Raw genomic sequence first — 17,500 nt, forward strand, 5'->3', positions numbered from 1 at the left:
ATATATATATATATATAAAGTACCCTAGATCTTTCATTGATAAATCCCTTAAGTTAGCAGAGAAATGATTTTATAGAGTTGAGCCCAAACCTCCCATTGGCACCAAGAATCTTTTAGTTCTCCTTTTTGATAATAATTTTACTTTATTTCCCATGTTGCTTAAATCCTTTAATGTAAATGTTGCCTTCAGCAACAGTAGTACGATAAAGATTATTTTAATCAGGAACTAACCAGAAAATTCTCCTGGATGCATCTATAAGATGCCATGTAGAAATTGTGATAAGTTTTATATTAGGCAGACTGGTAAGGATCTTTCAGTTAGACTTAAGCAACATAAGTATAGTGTAAGAACGGGACAAGAATCAATTTCCTTGCTTAATCACGTTAAAAACTATGATCATTGTATTGACTGTATTGACTGGAGTAATGCCATCTCAGTTATTAACTAACTCCAGTACCACGAAAATATCATTGAATCTTCTATTATTAGATGCACAAAGAATAACAATCTTGATATTAGTGATGGTCTATACAAATTGGATATCTTTATTGTTGATAAAATTTGTAAACAATTCACCCTCTTGTTCACATAATAAGTTTATGATACGCTCGTTGTCTGTCTTGGACAATCGCATGTTTACCAAATGGCGTCCTAGCTTCGTCTCATCGTTGTATATCAACTGACTGTTATATTTCTCTCTTGTGTCTCCCCTGATGATGTGATTATTACACGAAAGTGAACTTGGGAACTTGTGTTTCATTTTCCCCATGGCCTCATAGGAATATATATATATATATATATATATATATATATATATATATATATATATATATATATATATATATACATATACTTAACGGCGGACTGGCAAAAAAAAAGAAAAGCATTCTCTCTCTCTCTCTCTCTCTCTCTCTCTCTCTCTCTCTCTCTCTCTCTCTCTCTCTCTCTCTCTCTCTCTCTCTCTCTCAAGGTGCCGACCCTGCTTAAGGACGCTCATTCATTACGCGAGCCTTCTAATGTATGTAAAGTCACTCTCAGAGAGAGAGAGAGAGAGAGAGAGAGAGAGAGAGAGAGAGAGAGAGAGAGAGAAGTGGAACGCCTTTTGCGAAAGAAGTTGGCCTCGCGTCCTGGTTTCTGTCTGTCTCGTAGGTACAAGTAGGTGATTGGACTGAAGTTTGTTGTTGCGAGCGCCTGCATGTGTATGCTAATCCTTATCTGCTTTTCGCTGACAAGCTGGCATTGGCTATGAGACAGTATCGCTTCCCTCTCGCTAAGTTGTGTCATCTTATTATGCCTTATGTGCGACACAGACCTGCTCTCTTGTGTCTCGTGTTTTCTGGCGCTACCTCGCCGAAGTGTGGCGTGGGGGGTAGGGATGCTGTTTCCTGTAAGGGGCGGGGTAGCGCCAGGAATGGATGAGAGCAAGTTAGTATGAATATGTACATGTGTATATTCATATATGTATATGTCTGTGTATGTGTACGCATATGTATGTATATGTTGATATGTATATGTGCGTGTATGGGCGTTTATATATATATATATATATATATATATATATATATATATATATATATATATATATATATATATATATATATATATATTTTCCTATGAGTCCACGGGGAAATGAAAACGGTAAGTTCCCAAGTGCACTTTCGTGTAATAATCACATCATCAGGGGAGACGCAAGAGAGAAATATAAGTCAGTTGATATACATCGAAGAGACGAAGCTAGGACGCCATTTGGTAAACGTGATTGTCCATGTGTGTGTGTGTGTGTGTGTGTGTGTGTGTGTGTGTGTGTGTGTGTGTGAGTGGATGGGCCATTCTTCGTATGTTTCCTGGCTATGATATTCGAAACCTGGTTGGAGAGTCAGCAAAGATGATTCGTTGGAATACGAGAAGAAAGATTCTGACGCCATGAAATTTCCAAACAATGCAATCGATTCGCTCTTATTCACGGGTCGCAATAGATGACACCATTTAGATCAAAAGGCACGACAGATGACAAGGATTAGAAGAACGCAGAGGTCTCGGAACGGGACATGAAGCCTCGGATCTAGTGACGAGGCTTGGACAAAGCGCTTCGAACCGGAGGACGAAGCAGAGCAAGTTTCAGAGAGCAATAAACGGAGAGCGAGCAGGATAAATGAACAGTGTTTGTCGTCTGCACAACTTTAAAACTTTACCCCCCGCCCGGGGATGAAGAGAGAGAGAGAGAGAGAGAGAGAGAGAGAGAGAGAGAGAGAGAGAGAGAGAGAGAGAGAGAGAGACAAGGGCTCCTGCAGGAGGTAATGTGAACACACACCCACACACACACACCCGCTGCTGCTGCTGCTGCTTCAGGAGTGCCCAGCATCGATCAAGCGAACCCGCTTCGAAAAGGTCATCTCTCTCTCTCTCTCTCTCTCTCTCTCTCTCTCTCTCTCTCTCTCTCGGTGGGGGTGTTTCAGTCTGCCGCTCCGAAGCCCACGAAGGGAAGTGGTTTCACGCCAAGGATCAACACGTAGGGCTTCCCCTGATTTGGTTCTGCGTCATAGCAGAAGTTCGGAGGTGTGTTGTGGAGAACCGTGTGTGTGTGTGTGTGTGTGTGTGTGTCGTTTTCTACAATAGTAATGCCAGATTTTTTGGTACGTTTCGATGTATGTCTACCTGACGAAGAGACGTTATGATATCACGCCAATGATATGATATCTCCCCTGACGAATTGATCATTATACGTAATACAGGAATACAGCCATTTATAGGATGTATACAGAGACACAGGCCTCTTAAGATACATAGACATAACCCTTGTAAGATACACACACATTGCTCTCGTAAGGCCCATAGCCTAGCGGTAGCATTCCCGCCTGTGGCACAAGGGGTCCCGGGTTCGATCCTGGCTGTTGGAGGTTTGTATGTTGTATGAAGGTGTGCGTTCGTATGCACTCCATTCGTATATATATGTATATATGGACATAGACCTTGTCATATCAGTGGATACAGCCTTTTACGAAATACACAGTCGATGACCTCGTGAGATGAGGTAGACACAGCCCCCCCAGACGTTGCACAGACACAGCGCTAACACGTTAGAAAGACACAGACTTCCTCAGACAGCCCTGAGATACAAAGACACTTACAGTCTTCTTGAGACACATAGGCCAAACCCAAGTTAGAATACGTAGACACAGCTCTCCCAAGATGCGAAGTCATAGCCCTCGCAAATTACATAGATTCGGATGTCTTTTTTTTTCTATAGCCTTTGAGGCATAGTACATGTACTGATAAGAGGAGGAGGTGGTGGAGGAGGAGGAAGAGGAGGAGGTGGAGGAGGAGGTGGAGGAGGAACATAGGCAATAAGGATGGGAACAGGAAAGCAAGACGGTAAGAGTATGGAAGTGGAGGATTTTTATTTTTTTTTTTCCCCAGAGCGCCGTAGAAACGCAACTTCTTATGAGGAAGATTAAAGATGCTGGCTTGTATGAGGACGGCGGGGTAGAGGAGATGAATGAGGTGGTGTGATAATCCGGTGAGATTGATATTATGTTGAAATATTGTCGCCAGACATTATGAGAGATGAGTGAGTGAATTTTTTTTTGTCTTCTGTGGTAGATTAGATGGCAAGGGGCCAATTGAATGTCCTAATCAGAGCTTTCTCATTAATGCTCTCTCTCTCTCTCTCTCTCTCTCTCTCTCTCTCTCTATATATATATATATATATATATATATATATATATATATATATATATACACACACACACACACACACACACACACACACACACACACACACACACACACACGAATATAACGCATATGAACGCCCACTTTCATAGAACACATAATACCTCCAACAGCCAGGATTCGAACCCAGGACCTTTTCTGCATGGTCGTCGTGACTGCTAACAGTTAGGCCATGATCGTCCCTAATAGGGAAATAACTATTAGACTACAAGAACTCGAATACCCGTCGTCTCGCATCCGTGAGCAACGGGGTCTACACAGGTCAAATCCCATAAGGCTCACATTACCAGCAGATAGCATTCTATGCGTTCTATGAAAGTGCGCATTCGTATGCACGATATTCGTGTTCATATACTTCCGCGTTGGTACAATATATATATATATATATATATATATATATATATATATATATATATATATATATATACACACACACACACACATATAGATATAAACCCTAGCCTAAGCTAAGTGACCAATTCATGTACTAACCTCTAGAGAGGATGAACAGTTGGGTTGACTGTGGACCAACTGCCGCAGCCATGATTCGAACCTACGCTCGATCCTGGGCGGCCCGTGAGTGCGTCATAGTCAGCGTGGCCAGCCACCACACCAGCTGACTGAAATCATCGATTGGTCTAGACGATTCAAAAGCACCTATTTGTTCGTCCAATGGTGGTAGAGCTGTTGAATATAATGGGTCATAGAGAAACTGTTAGTGTGTATATAATTAGTATTAATGTGGAAGGTGGATTAAGCTCGGGTCCTATTTGAAGGGTGTGAAAGACTTGAATTCTATAGCGTTGAAAAGAGAGGATGCGGTAGAGGGTGTGGCGTGTGGTGGAGGGTGTGGCGTGTGGTAGAGGGTGTGGTGTGTGGTGGAGGGTGTAGTGTGTGGTGGAGGGTGTGGTGTGTGGTGGAGGGTGTAGTGTGTGGTGGAGGGTGTGGCATGTGGTAGAGGGTGTGGCGTCTGGTGGAGGGTGTGGTGTGTGGTGGAGGGTGTGGTGTGTGGTGGAGGGTGTGGTGTGTGGTGGAGGGTGTGGTGTGTGGTGGAGGGTGTGGTGTGTGGTGGAGGGTGTGGCGTGTGGTGGAGGGTGTGGCGTCTGGTGGACGGTGTGTTGTCTGGTGGAGGGTATGGTGTCTGGCGTAGTGTGTGGTGGAGGGCGTGGTGTGTGGTGGAGGATGCGGTGCGTGGTTAGGGGGGCGTGGTGTCTAGTGGAGGATGTGGTGTGTGGTGGAGGGGATGGTGTGTCCGGTGGAGAGTGTGGTGTCAGGTGGAAGGGTGTGGTGTCAGGTGGAAGGGTGTGGTGTCTGGTGTCAATTATGGTGTATGGGAGTACGCTGGTGATATCAAACGATGAATCCTATGTCAAACCTATGATCACGAGGATAGATGACTTTGGACCCCATGGGTGTTAAAAGGCGTCAATGTTTATAGGCTATGTATGGCCTTTAGGAAACTGAAATCTCACTGGACCAGACAAATAAACTCCAGGCTCATAATTATGAACTGAGACTTGAGGTGATTCTCTCATTCAAAATCTCAAAAAGCATGATTACATTTTTTTAAGCTCCTTTATGCACCCCGTCCCCTTTAGAAAAGAATGCCATATCCCTTCATACCTTTAAGGGAAAGCAACTCCAAAAAATAAAGTGATTTACGCACTTAGGGAAAGATCGTGATCCTAAAATTGACGATAGAAAATCTATATCAAGTCTTATGATATCTATACCAAGTCTTATGATATCTTTACATATATATATAGCGCTATAGCTATGTCTCACATTTAGAAAGCATTACATTCTCAAACATCTGAAGCCATCTCTCTTGGCTCTGTCGTCTACCAAGTGTTATCGACACTGCACGAAGAGAAATCGTCAGTGCATCGTCTCGTTCTCTTCGTGCTGAGGGACGTCTTGCACGGTTGTAGGAGGTCGTAGTCAACGCTCATGTAAGAATCTCTTCTCGTGGCCAAAACCTAAAGAATTTCACCCTTCCAAGACTTACTGTTTTTATCTGGTGTCGCAGTTGTCTACGACCTACCTCATCACCGACGTAAGCCCGACAAGTTTGTAAGCAAGATTTATCTGGGCAGAATTTTTCATGTCATTCTATTTACGTCACCTTCCTGTGCTTGCGTCAGGGCTTGGCTGTGTTAGCAAGTGTCTACGGGCACAAGCAAGGGTCGAGGGACGTGCTTTACACCGCGCTTTTGCGAAAGCAGAAAATGGAATGAACTAATACCGTATTGAACACCTCCGCTCTTCGTTATTGTGGCTCACTGGGGTCAATACAATCGTCAGGGGTTGAAGGCAGCCTCATTCTGCATAGCCATGCCATTCCTCGTCCAGTTCCTGGCAGTTTTTCAAGCCTTGGAGAGACCATTTCTTCCTCCTATAACGCGGGAGTAACCCATCTTACCTACGTCAGTGGATGTCTAGCCTTGCACAGCTCAGTAAACTCCACTTCTAATATTTCGGTTTAACTCTCTCTGACGTGGACGCGTTTGTTAACACGAAGCCTGTGATGGTTTAGCTGCAGAAGACTGAATTCAGGTCATCCACGCATTCTCTAAACTCATTAAGCCAAACCTCACCGAGAGAAGTCTCCTCGCTCCAACATACCTCGCGGTGGCTTAACTTCATAGACCAGCGGTTCTTAATCTGATTTTGGCTGTGACCCAAAATCCTGCCAAGGGGGTTTCGCTCTGGGGCCACAAATGCCCCAAGACAGTTTTCCTTTGTGATGAAAGATGCGATAGATACTGATAACGTAATCTGGAATAAGATCGATCAATGATGTATGAGAAAATTGATTAAACTGGTCTCTCGAACGACAGTGACTGAAGACCTAGATGTGATACTCTGCTAAGGAGAACTCGGACTTCGACTAGAAATTCTTGAGCAAGTTCCTCGAAACTTGGTGTGGTTTATGACAGGCTGTATCGCAGGGCCTGGTATGGCTGCGGAGGGTTTTGGGGGACTTCGTGAGCAACGGGGTGCCGAAAACCCTGTCTTGCACAAGTGGGTTGTAGCAAAGACCCGGCACACTTCGAGGGTCTCACCTCCCGGAATCGCTTTAGTCCAGAGGACACTCGGCAATTTTCTTTTCTTCTCGACTCTTGGAAATAGCAGTGAAGTGGCGCGTCATTTTGGATCCAAGCTGAGCTGGTCCTGTGCCTTACCGACGCTTGGAATGCCTTCCGGCAAGGTCTTCAGCATCGACGCCGAAAGGGAATCCGCGTCCAGGCGTGTTTGATCACAGGAGCAATCGAATTCTATCATCAGTCTTGCCAGAAACGGTTCCTCCAGTCTGGCAAAAGAAGATCCAAGACGATACTAAGGACGTCGATAAATGCCACCGCTTTACCCACCTCCAGGTACAAACTCAGGATCGGGAAAGAGACTGTCATTTCCTTTATTCGTCCTCAGCCATTCCCAAGGCTTCAACTTACCACCCCTTTTTTTTGTGCAATCAGATCCTCTAACAACCCACCCAGTGTCAGAATCCCAACTTTCGAACTTCAGTTGTTCGAGGTGGCTGACCTCAGCCATAACGTTCGCAAGATAGGCCGCTTACAGCACCCACATCGAGTCTGAGAGAGAGTCTCTTATGGCTAAGAGACGATTCGATTCCTCTGCAAGAATACTCCTGGCGCGTCTTGACCGCTCGTTCAAACACCTTTCCTCGCCGCTACTCACGACCCGAGCCAGTGTGGGAGCACATCTGATTGAAGATCCTGCAAGTGAGGGACGTTTCCGAAATTCGCCAGCCACCGAGTCTCTTATGGCTAAGAGACGATTCGATTCCTCTGCAAGAATGCTCCTGGCGCGTCTTGACCGCTCGTTCAAACACCTTTCCTCGCCGCTACTCACAACCCGAGCCAGTGTGGGAGCACATCTGATTGAAGATCCTGAAAGTGAGGGACGTTCCTCTGACGAAATTTGAAGATCCTGCAAGTGAGGGACGTTTCCGAAATTCGCCAGCCACCTGAACGACTTCTCGTATCAGAATCTTCCAGCCCAGACGAAGGGCAAGATTCGCGCCGTCCTTGTTCCTTCTCCTCTGTGTATATGTTTAGCTTGATTTGCCTTTGGTCCTCTTATTCTGTAAGTGTCCTCTGAAGATGTGTTGATGCACGAAAGCACACAGGATCTCGTGTTTCTTTACCCATGCGTTTTTCTTTTTTCTTTTTTTTTCCAGCAGTGTTGAAATCAAAACGTTCCTAGGGGACGACCTTTCCTGATGTCAACTGAACATTGTTAAGTTTTATGTTTGAATATGTAAAAGATAGAGAGAAGACAAGAACAAATGACTGAAGTGCTTGCTTATGGAAATATTTTTGGACTACCATCAAATGATATTATACATTTTCTTCAGAGCTATAGCAACATTTTATCTGATTGCTGTGTTGTACGGTTATCCCTGTTTCGCCTACGTTTTTCTCTGATTTCTCTACAAACGATTAGGTAATACTTTAGTTACCCTGTTTACTTATACGTTTTCTTTGATTTCTGTTCATATAATCCATCCTCTTTGACTGAATCACAGTAATACTTTAGTTATCCCTCAAACGGCTACGTTTTCTTCGATTTCTGTAAATTTTTCCATTTTCTATGACGAATCAATAATATCATAGGTACCCGTTTTAAAGCCACGTTTTCTTTGATTTATGCATATTTTCCCGTTTTCTATCATAGTGAATCAGTAACAATATCATAGGGACCCCTTCCACAGCTATGTTTTCTTTGATTTATGTACATTTTCCCATTTTCTATGAAATCGGATCAACGATATCATGGATACCCCTTTTACAGCTACATTTCTTTGAGTCCTATGAGTCCACGGGGAAAACGAAACACAAGTTCCCAAGTGCACTTTCGTGTAATAATCACATCATCAGGGGAGACACAAGAGAAATATTAGCCAATTGATATACGACGAAGAGACGTAGATAGGACGCCATATGGTGTACATGCGATTGTCCAAGACAATCGCATGTGCACCTTATGGCGTCCTAACTACGTCTCTTCGTTATATATCAAGCGACTGTTATATTTCTTTATTGTATCTCCCGTGATGATGATGTGATTATTACACGAAAGCGCACTTGGGAACTTATCGTGTCTCATGTCCTCGTGAACTCGTAGGAATATACTTGATCACGCGCCCAGTTATGATCCTTTCCAATATATATATATATATATATATATATATATATATATATATATATATATATATATAATATATATATATATATATATATATATATCTTTCTTTCGTACTATTCGCCATTTCCCACGTCAGCGAGGTAGCGTTAAGAACAGAGGAATGGGCCTTTGAGGGAACATCCTCACCTGGCCCCCTTCTCTGTTCCTTCTTTTGGAAAATTGAAAAAAACGAGAGGGGAGGATTTCCAGCCACCCGCTCCCTCCCCTTTTAGTCGCCTTCTACGACACGCAGGGAATACGTGGGAAGTATTCTTTCTCCCCTATCCCCAGGGATATATATATATATATATATATATATATATATATATATATATATATATATTATACACACACGTATTTTCTTGGTTGAGAAAATATATAAGCTGGGCCTCAAGCTTTCCAGATATGCTCTATTGGTTGGGAAACGAGTGAACACAAATCCCGACGACGCTTGTCACCCATCTCATAGCCACCACAGTGAACATAGGCATCGCTCGACCACAACCTAGCTCAGCTCAGCCTAACACGGCTGGATACATGACCCCCCCAGCCATGTTTAATTTGCCTCCGACACACCATAATCCCTTCCGTCAATTTGCTCCTATCCCGGCTGGCGTAGGAAGGGAAAGGGAAGGGGAGGGAATTATCTCTGAAGCGATTTCAATCCACGTAGATGTGGACGAAGTCGCCCATGCTATCATATAGCCCATGGGGAGGGTCAAATTCCCAAGACACGCTGGATGAGGGAATTACGTGGACTTGCCGGGGATATACAATCACTTTGTGGACGTAGACGCACCAGTGATGGCTGCGTAGTGGGCGTAAAATAAACAGTAAATGGAATGCGGTTTACAATCCGAAGAGTTGGTGATTGGCCGCTTCTATTCATTTCCGGAATATGGGTGTTTTTTGCTGTTAGTTGGCGTTTGTACGTAATCATATAGCACCCTCATCCTTTATATATATATATATATATATATATATATATATATATATATATATATATATATATATATATACGTATATACTTTTTTTTGTGTTTATTTATTTATCATAGTTGCTGTCTCCCGCGTTAGCGAGGTAGCGCAAGGAAACAGACGAAAGAATGGCCCATCCCCCCCTCACATAAACATGTATATATCTAAACGCCAACACACGCACATATACATACATATACATTTCAACGTATACATATTCATACATACACAGATACATACATATAAACACATGTACATATTCATACTTAGTGCCTCCATCCATTCTCGTCGTCACCCCGCCACACATGAAATAGCAACCCTCTCCCCCTGCGCGCGAGAGGTAGCGCTAGGATAAGACAACAAAGGCCACAGTCGCTCACATTCAGTCTCTAGCTGCCATGTGTAAGGCACAGCTCCCTTTCCACATCTAGGCCCCACAAAACTTTCCATGGATTACCCCAGACGCCTCACATGCCCTGGTTCAATCCATTGACAGCACGTCGACCCCGGTATGCCACATTGTTCCAATTCACTCTATTCCTTTCACGCCTTTCACCCTCCTGCATGTTCAGTCCTCGATGGCTCAAAATCTCTTTCACCCCATCCTTCCACTTCCAATTTGGTTTCCCACTTCTCGTTTCCTCCATCTCTGACACATATATCTCTTTGTCAATCTTTCCTCACTCATTCTCTCCATGTGACCAAACCATTTCAATACACCCTCTTCTGCTCTCTCAACCACTCTATCTATTACCACACATATCTCTTACCCTTTCATTACTTACTCGATCAAACCACGTCACACCACATGTTGTCCTCAAACATTTCATTTCCAGCACATCCACCCTCCTCTGCCCACGCCTCGCAACCATATAACATTGATGGAACCAGAATTCCTTTAGACATACCCATTTTTGATCTCCGAGATAACGTTGTTAGGGAGGTGAATGCAAGAATTTTGGAGAAAGGGGCAAGTATGCGTTCTGTTGTGGATGAGAGTGCTTGGGAAGTGAGCCAGTTGTTGTTCGCTGATGATACATCGCTGGTGGCTGATTCCGGTGAGAAACTGCAGAAGTTGGTGACTGAGTTTGGTAAAGAGTGTAGTAAATGACTTTTATCTTATCATCAGTAACAGGGAGAGTGTAGTAAATGACTTGTATCATGCCATCAATAACAATGTAGTAAATGATCTATATCTTTTTACAGGGAATGCTTCTGTAACAGAATGGAGGTGTCGACATTTTAAAGGTATGTAAACTTACAGTATGCATTACCGTCCGGTACAATTTTGCTGTATCATCCATATGTTTATTGACTCTTGAACCGAATTCGGTTAAGTGACTTGTCCTGTAGCACCTTCAGTCCGGTTGAGGAAGACCGTATCTTGCCACCCGACCACCACCCCACCACTGCCTCATCACCACTAGTGGACGAAGACGAACTGAAGAAGATCTGTGATGAGTGTACGCCTGATTGTGAGGGTGGGGGACTACCTCTTGTTTCTGGTTCTCCAGAACGTTTGATTATTTACTGGTGATGTTACTGTAAAAGGGATGGTGTCCGAGGCAAGGTGGTGAGGGGGCTTGGTGAGATGGTGAAGGACAGGGTGGAAAGTGTCCCTTAAGATCAGCGAATGAGAGCTTCACTCGAAAGAAAAAAAAGGGAGAGATAGATAGATAGATAGATTAGATTAGATTAGATTAGATTACATAGATAGATAGATAGATAGATAGATATATAGATAGATATATAGATAGATATATAGATTGATAGATTAGATTAGATAGATAGATAAAGAGAGAGATAGATAGATAGATAGAGAGATAGATAGATAGATAGATAGATAGAGAGAGAGAGAGAGAGAGAGAGAGAGAGAGAGAGAGAGAGAGAGAGAGAGAGAGAGAGAGAGAGAGAGAGGTACCGAAGCCTTGTGAGGAAGTAGGAAGCGATCATACGAGGATAAATATTGAGTAAGGTGACCCCCATGGAATCCACTCCCGTCTTCTCTCTCTCCCTCTCTCTCTCCTCCATCTTCTCTCCTCTCCACCTTCTTCTTCCTCTCTCCTCCATCATGTTCTTTCCCTCACCTCCATCATGTTCTTTCCCTCACCTCCATCATCTTCTCTCCCTCTCCTCTTTCTTCTCTCTCCCTTTCCTCCATCTTCTTCTTATGCTTCTTGGTATACTTAAACTTGATCGCCGTTTCCAGCGTCAGCGAGGTAGCGTCAGGAAACAGACGAAGAATGGCCCATCCATTCATATACACAAATATATACAAAAAACGCCCGTACACGCATATGTACATACATATACATATCAATTTATACATACATACACATACACAGACATGTACATATATACACATGCACATATTCATGCTCGCCTTCATCCATTCCCGGCGCTATCCCGCTCCATAGTAATCAGCATCGCTACCCCCTGCTTCAGCGAGGTAGCGCCAGGGAAAACAGACAACAAAGGCCCCATTCGTTCACACTCAGTCTCTAGCTGTCATGTGTAATGCACCGAAACCACAGCTCCCTTTCCACATCCAGGCCCCACAAAGCTTTCCATGGTTTACCCCAGACGCTTCACATGCCCTGGTTCAATCCATTGACAGCTTCTTATGCATATGTTAATCTTTGTTCCTTTGGAGGCCATATGACAACAGCAACACTCCATTATGCATCTTATGCATACGTTGTTTCGTTGATGGCCATATGACAAGGCAGTGTTCACTTATGCTTCTTATGTCTACATCAAACCAGCTCATTATACGTTTTCTGTGGTTGTTGATATACCGTTTTCTGTGGTAGCTCATGGGGAGGGGGCACCATCTTCAGACACTGGTTCCGTTTTCTACCACTTTTGACCTTTCAGCTGGTTGGTCAACACTGCAGTTAGGTCTTTGACCTACCCAGCGTCTCTCTCTCTCTCTCTGTCTCTCTCTCTCTCTCTCTCTCTCTCTCTCTCTCTCTCTCTCTCTCCTCCTACTTAATGCGTTACTGGCCAGACACAAGTTTTCACTCCATCACTTGACAGAACGCAGTGGGCAACTCACACAAAGTCTTTATTCCAGATAACGAGTTTGCCTCCTTCCCTGTGGCTAACGGGGGGATAAGAACGCCACCCACGTATATCCACGTATATCCACGTATATCCACGTATATCCACGTACATCCACGTATATCCACGTTATGTGGCGACTAAAGGGGGGCAGGAGCTGGGGAGGTGAGGCTGGAAACCCTTCCCTCGCTGGAATTGTACTTTCCAGAAGAAGGAGCAGAGGCAGAGAGCCAAGCAAGGATGGAGTCCCTTTGGCCTCAGGCTCTTACGTCTGTTCCTGGCGCTACCTCGCTACAGCGGGAAACAGCGAATGTATGGCGATGCTCTGGGTATCAAAACATTCTTTCTTTTGAGGTTAGATAAATGATTATCTGTCCTTATCGTCAGGTGTGGATGAGCTAGTGTGTGGATGAGCTAGTGTGTGGATGAACTAGTGTGTGGATGAACTAGTGTGTGGATGAGCTAGTGTGTGGATGAACTAGTGTGTGGATGAGCTAGTGTGTGGATGAACTAGTGTGTGGATGAACTAGTGTGTGGATGAGCTAGTGTGTGGATGAACTAGTGTGTGGATGAACTAGTGTGTGGATGAGCTAGTGTGTGGATGAACTAGTGTGTGGATGAACTAGTGTGTGGATGAGCTAGTGTGTGGATGAACTAGTGTGTGGATGAGCTAGTGTGTGGATGAGCTAGTGTGTGGATGAGCTAGTGTGTGGATGAGCCAGTGTGTGGATGAACTAGTGTGTGGATGAGCTAGTGTGTGGATGAGCTAGTGTGTGGATGACTAGTGTGTGGATGAACTAGTGTGTGGATGAGCTAGTGTGTGGATGAGCTAGTGTGTGGATGAACTAGTGTGTGGATGAGCTAGTGTGTGGATGAACTAGTGTGTGGATGAGCTAGTGTGTGGATGAGCTAGTGTGTGGATGAGCTAGTGTGTGGATGAGCTAGTGTGTGGATGAACTAGTGTGTGGATGAGCTAGTGTGTGGATGAACTAGTGTGTGGATGAGCTAGTGTGTGGATGAGCTAGTGTGTGGATGAGCTAGTGTGTGGATGAACTAGTGTGTGGATGAGCTAGTGTGTGGATGAGCTAGTGTGTGGATGAACTAGTGTGTGGATGAACTAGTGTGTGGATGAACTAGTGTGTGGATGAGCTAGTGTGTGGATGAACTAGTGTGTGGATGAGCTAGTGTGTGGATGAACTAGTGTGTGGATGAGCTAGTGTGTGGATGAGCTAGTGTGTGGATGAACTAGTGTGTGGATGAACTAGTGTGTGGATGAACTAGTGTGTGGATGAGCTAGTGTGTGGATGAGCTAGTGTGTGGATGAACTAGTGTGTGGATGAACTAGTGTGTGGATGAGCTAGTGTGTGGATGAAGCTAGTGTGTGGATGAACTAGTGTGTGGATGAACTAGTGTGTGGATGAACTAGTGTGTGGATGAGCTAGTGTGTGGATGAACTAGTGTGTGGATGAACTAGTGTGTGGATGAGCTAGTGTGTGGATGAACTAGTGTGTGGATGATCTAGTGTGTGGATGAGCTAGTGTGTGGATGACTAGTGTGTGGATGAAGCTAGTGTGTGGATGAGCTAGTGTGTGGATGAGCTAGTGTGTGGATGAACTAGTGTGTGGATGAGCTAGTGTGTGGATGAGCTAGTGTGTGGATGAGCTAGTGTGTGGATGAACTAGTGTGTGGATGAGCTAGTGTGTGGATGAGCTAGTGTGTGGATGAGCTAGTGTGTGGATGAGCTAGTGTGTGGATGAGCTAGTGTGTGGATGACTAGTGTGTGGATGAGCTAGTGTGTGGATGAACTAGTGTGTGGATGAGCTAGTGTGTGGATGAGCTAGTGTGTGGATGAACTAGTGTGTGGATGAGCTAGTGTGTGGATGAGCTAGTGTGTGGATGAACTAGTGTGTGGATGAGCTAGTGTGTGGATGAACTAGTGTGTGGATGAGCTAGTGTGTGGATGATGACTAGTGTGTGGATGAACTAGTGTGGGATGAGCTAGTGTGTGGATGAAGCTAGTGTGTGGATGAACTAGTGTGTGGATGAGCTAGTGTGTGGATGAACTAGTGTGTGGATGACTAGTGTGTGGATGAGCTAGTGTGTGGATGAGCTAGTGTGTGGATGAAGCTAGTGTGTGGATGAGCTAGTGTGTGGATGAACTAGTGTGTGGATGAGCAGTGTGTGGATGAACTAGTGTGTGGATGAACTAGTGTGTGGATGAGCTAGTGTGTGGATGAACTAGTGTGTGGATGAATCAAGTGTGTGGATGAACTAGTGTGTGGATGAGCTAGTGTGTGGATGAACTAGTGTGTGGATGAACTAGTGTGTGGATGAACTAGTGTGTGGATGAGCTATGTGTTTTGTGGATGAGCTAGTGTGTGGATGAGCCTAGTGTGTGGATGAGCTAGTGTGTGGATGAACTAGTGTGTGGATGAACTAGTGTGTGGATGAGCCAGTGTGTGGATGAACTAGTGTGTGGATGAACTAGTGTGTGGATGAGCTAGTGTGTGGATGAACTAGTGTGTGGATGAACTAGTGTGTGGATGAGCTAGTGTGGGTGGATGAACTAGTGTGTGGATGAGCTAGTGTGTGGATGAACTAGTGTGTGGATGAGCTAGTGTGTGGATGAGACTAGTGTGTGGATGAGCTAGTGTGTGGATGAACTAGTGTGTGGATGAGCTAGTGTGTGGATGAACTAGTGTGTGGATGAACTAGTGTGTGGGATGAGCTAGTGTGTGGATGAACTAGTGTGTGGATGAGCTAGTGTGTGGATGAAGCTAGTGTGTGGATGAACTAGTGTGTGGATGAGCTAGTGTGTGGATGAACTAGTGTGTGGATGAACTAGTGTGTGGATGAGCTAGTGTGTGGATGAACTAGTGTGTGGATGAACTAGTGTGTGGATGAGCTAGTGTGTGGATGAGCTAGTGTGTGGATGAACTAGTGTGTGGATGAACTAGTGTGTGGATGAACTAGTGTGTGGATGAAGCTAGTGTGTGGATGAACTAGTGTGTGGATGAGCTAGTGTGTGGATGAACTAGTGTGTGGATGAGCTAGTGTGTGGATGAGCTAGTGTGTGGATGAGCTAGTGTGTGGATGAGCTAGTGTGTGGATGAACTAGTGTGTGGATGAGCTAGTGTGTGGATGAACTAGTGTGTGGATGAGCTAGTGTGTGGATGAGCTAGTGTGTGGATGAACTAGTGTGTGGATGAGCTAGTGTGTGGATGAGCTAGTGTGTGGATGAACTAGTGTGTGGATGAGCTAGTGTGTGGATGAACTAGTGTGTGGATGAGCTAGTGTGTGGATGAACTAGTGTGTGAATGAGCTACTGTGTGGATGAACTAGTGTGTGGATGAACTAGTGTGTGGATGAGCTAGTGTGTGGATGAACTAGTGTGTGGATGAGCTAGTGTGTGGATGAACTAGTGTGTGGATGAGCCAGTGTGTGGATGAGCTAGTGTGTGGATGAACTAGTGTGTGGACGGGGGGAATGGCTAGACCCCAGAGGCCCGGTCGTAAGGGCGCTATTCCCATACGTTGGTTACTTGGGCTAGTACTAACGTACGCTTCGCTCCCGCTGTGCACATTGAGAAGGAAGGAGGGTGGGAGGGACGCCCTCCTCCTCCTCCTCCTCCTCCTTGGCTGACCGATCCATTGATGGACAATAAAGGAGTCTTCCAGGGGGGGGATCTCCAACCCTGGGACTGAAGCTAAGACACTCTCTCAGACTAATTGGCTTCCTGCTCGTTAAAGTTACCGACGATGGAAGAGCGAAACTCCTTAGAGAAGGTGGGGAAAAACTGCCCTTACACTCCAGTGACTCTGGCTTAATTACCTTTCGTATATCTTGGAGTAATGTTTACTATGACACAATACTAAAATTGGTGTACGTATATATACATACATACATACACACACACACACACACACACACACACACATATATATATATATATATATATATATATATATATATATATATATATATATATATATATATATATATATATGAATATTGCTATGAGTCCACGGGGAAAGTGAAACACGATAAGTTCCCAAGTGCACTTTCGTGTAATAATCACATCATCAGGGGAGATACAAGAAATATTGATCAGTTGTTATACAACGAAGAAACGTAGCTAGACCGCCATTTGGTGAACATGCGATTGTCCAAGAGAGACAACGAGCGTTCATAAACTTTTATTTGGACAAGAAGGGGAAATTGTTTACAAATTTTATCAATAATAAAGCTCTCCAATTTCTATAGACCATAACTAATATTAAGGTTATACTTCTTTGTGTATTTGATAATAGAAGATTCAATGATATTTCTCGTGGTACAAGATTCAGTGATATTTCTCTTGGTACTGGAGTTAGAGTTGATAACTGAGATGGCATTACTCCAGTCAAGTACATGTGAACAAAAGCAAAGTTATTTGGTTTTGCAGGGTTTAGGGGCAACTTAGTTTGGGTGTGAATCTAAATGGAAAAAAAAAAATGGAGGGAGTAAAATGTTTTGG

At 44.2% G+C, this 17,500-nt stretch overlaps 1 long non-coding RNA gene across 1 annotated transcript in view; it reads left to right on the forward strand.

Moving 5' to 3' along the window:
* The window catches only part of LOC139757476 (uncharacterized), a 487,251-nt gene that overhangs the window by 33,532 nt on the left and 436,219 nt on the right, over positions 1-17,500 (forward strand). The window contains exon 2 of the long non-coding RNA XR_011714639.1: positions 11,128-11,169. This is a non-coding gene — a long non-coding RNA (uncharacterized lncRNA). The remainder of the gene's footprint in view (positions 1-11,127; positions 11,170-17,500) is intronic.

The sequence above is a fragment of the Panulirus ornatus genome, chromosome 27 (genome assembly GCF_036320965.1).
Source record: "Panulirus ornatus isolate Po-2019 chromosome 27, ASM3632096v1, whole genome shotgun sequence".
Classification (NCBI taxonomy): domain Eukaryota; kingdom Metazoa; phylum Arthropoda; class Malacostraca; order Decapoda; family Palinuridae; genus Panulirus; species Panulirus ornatus.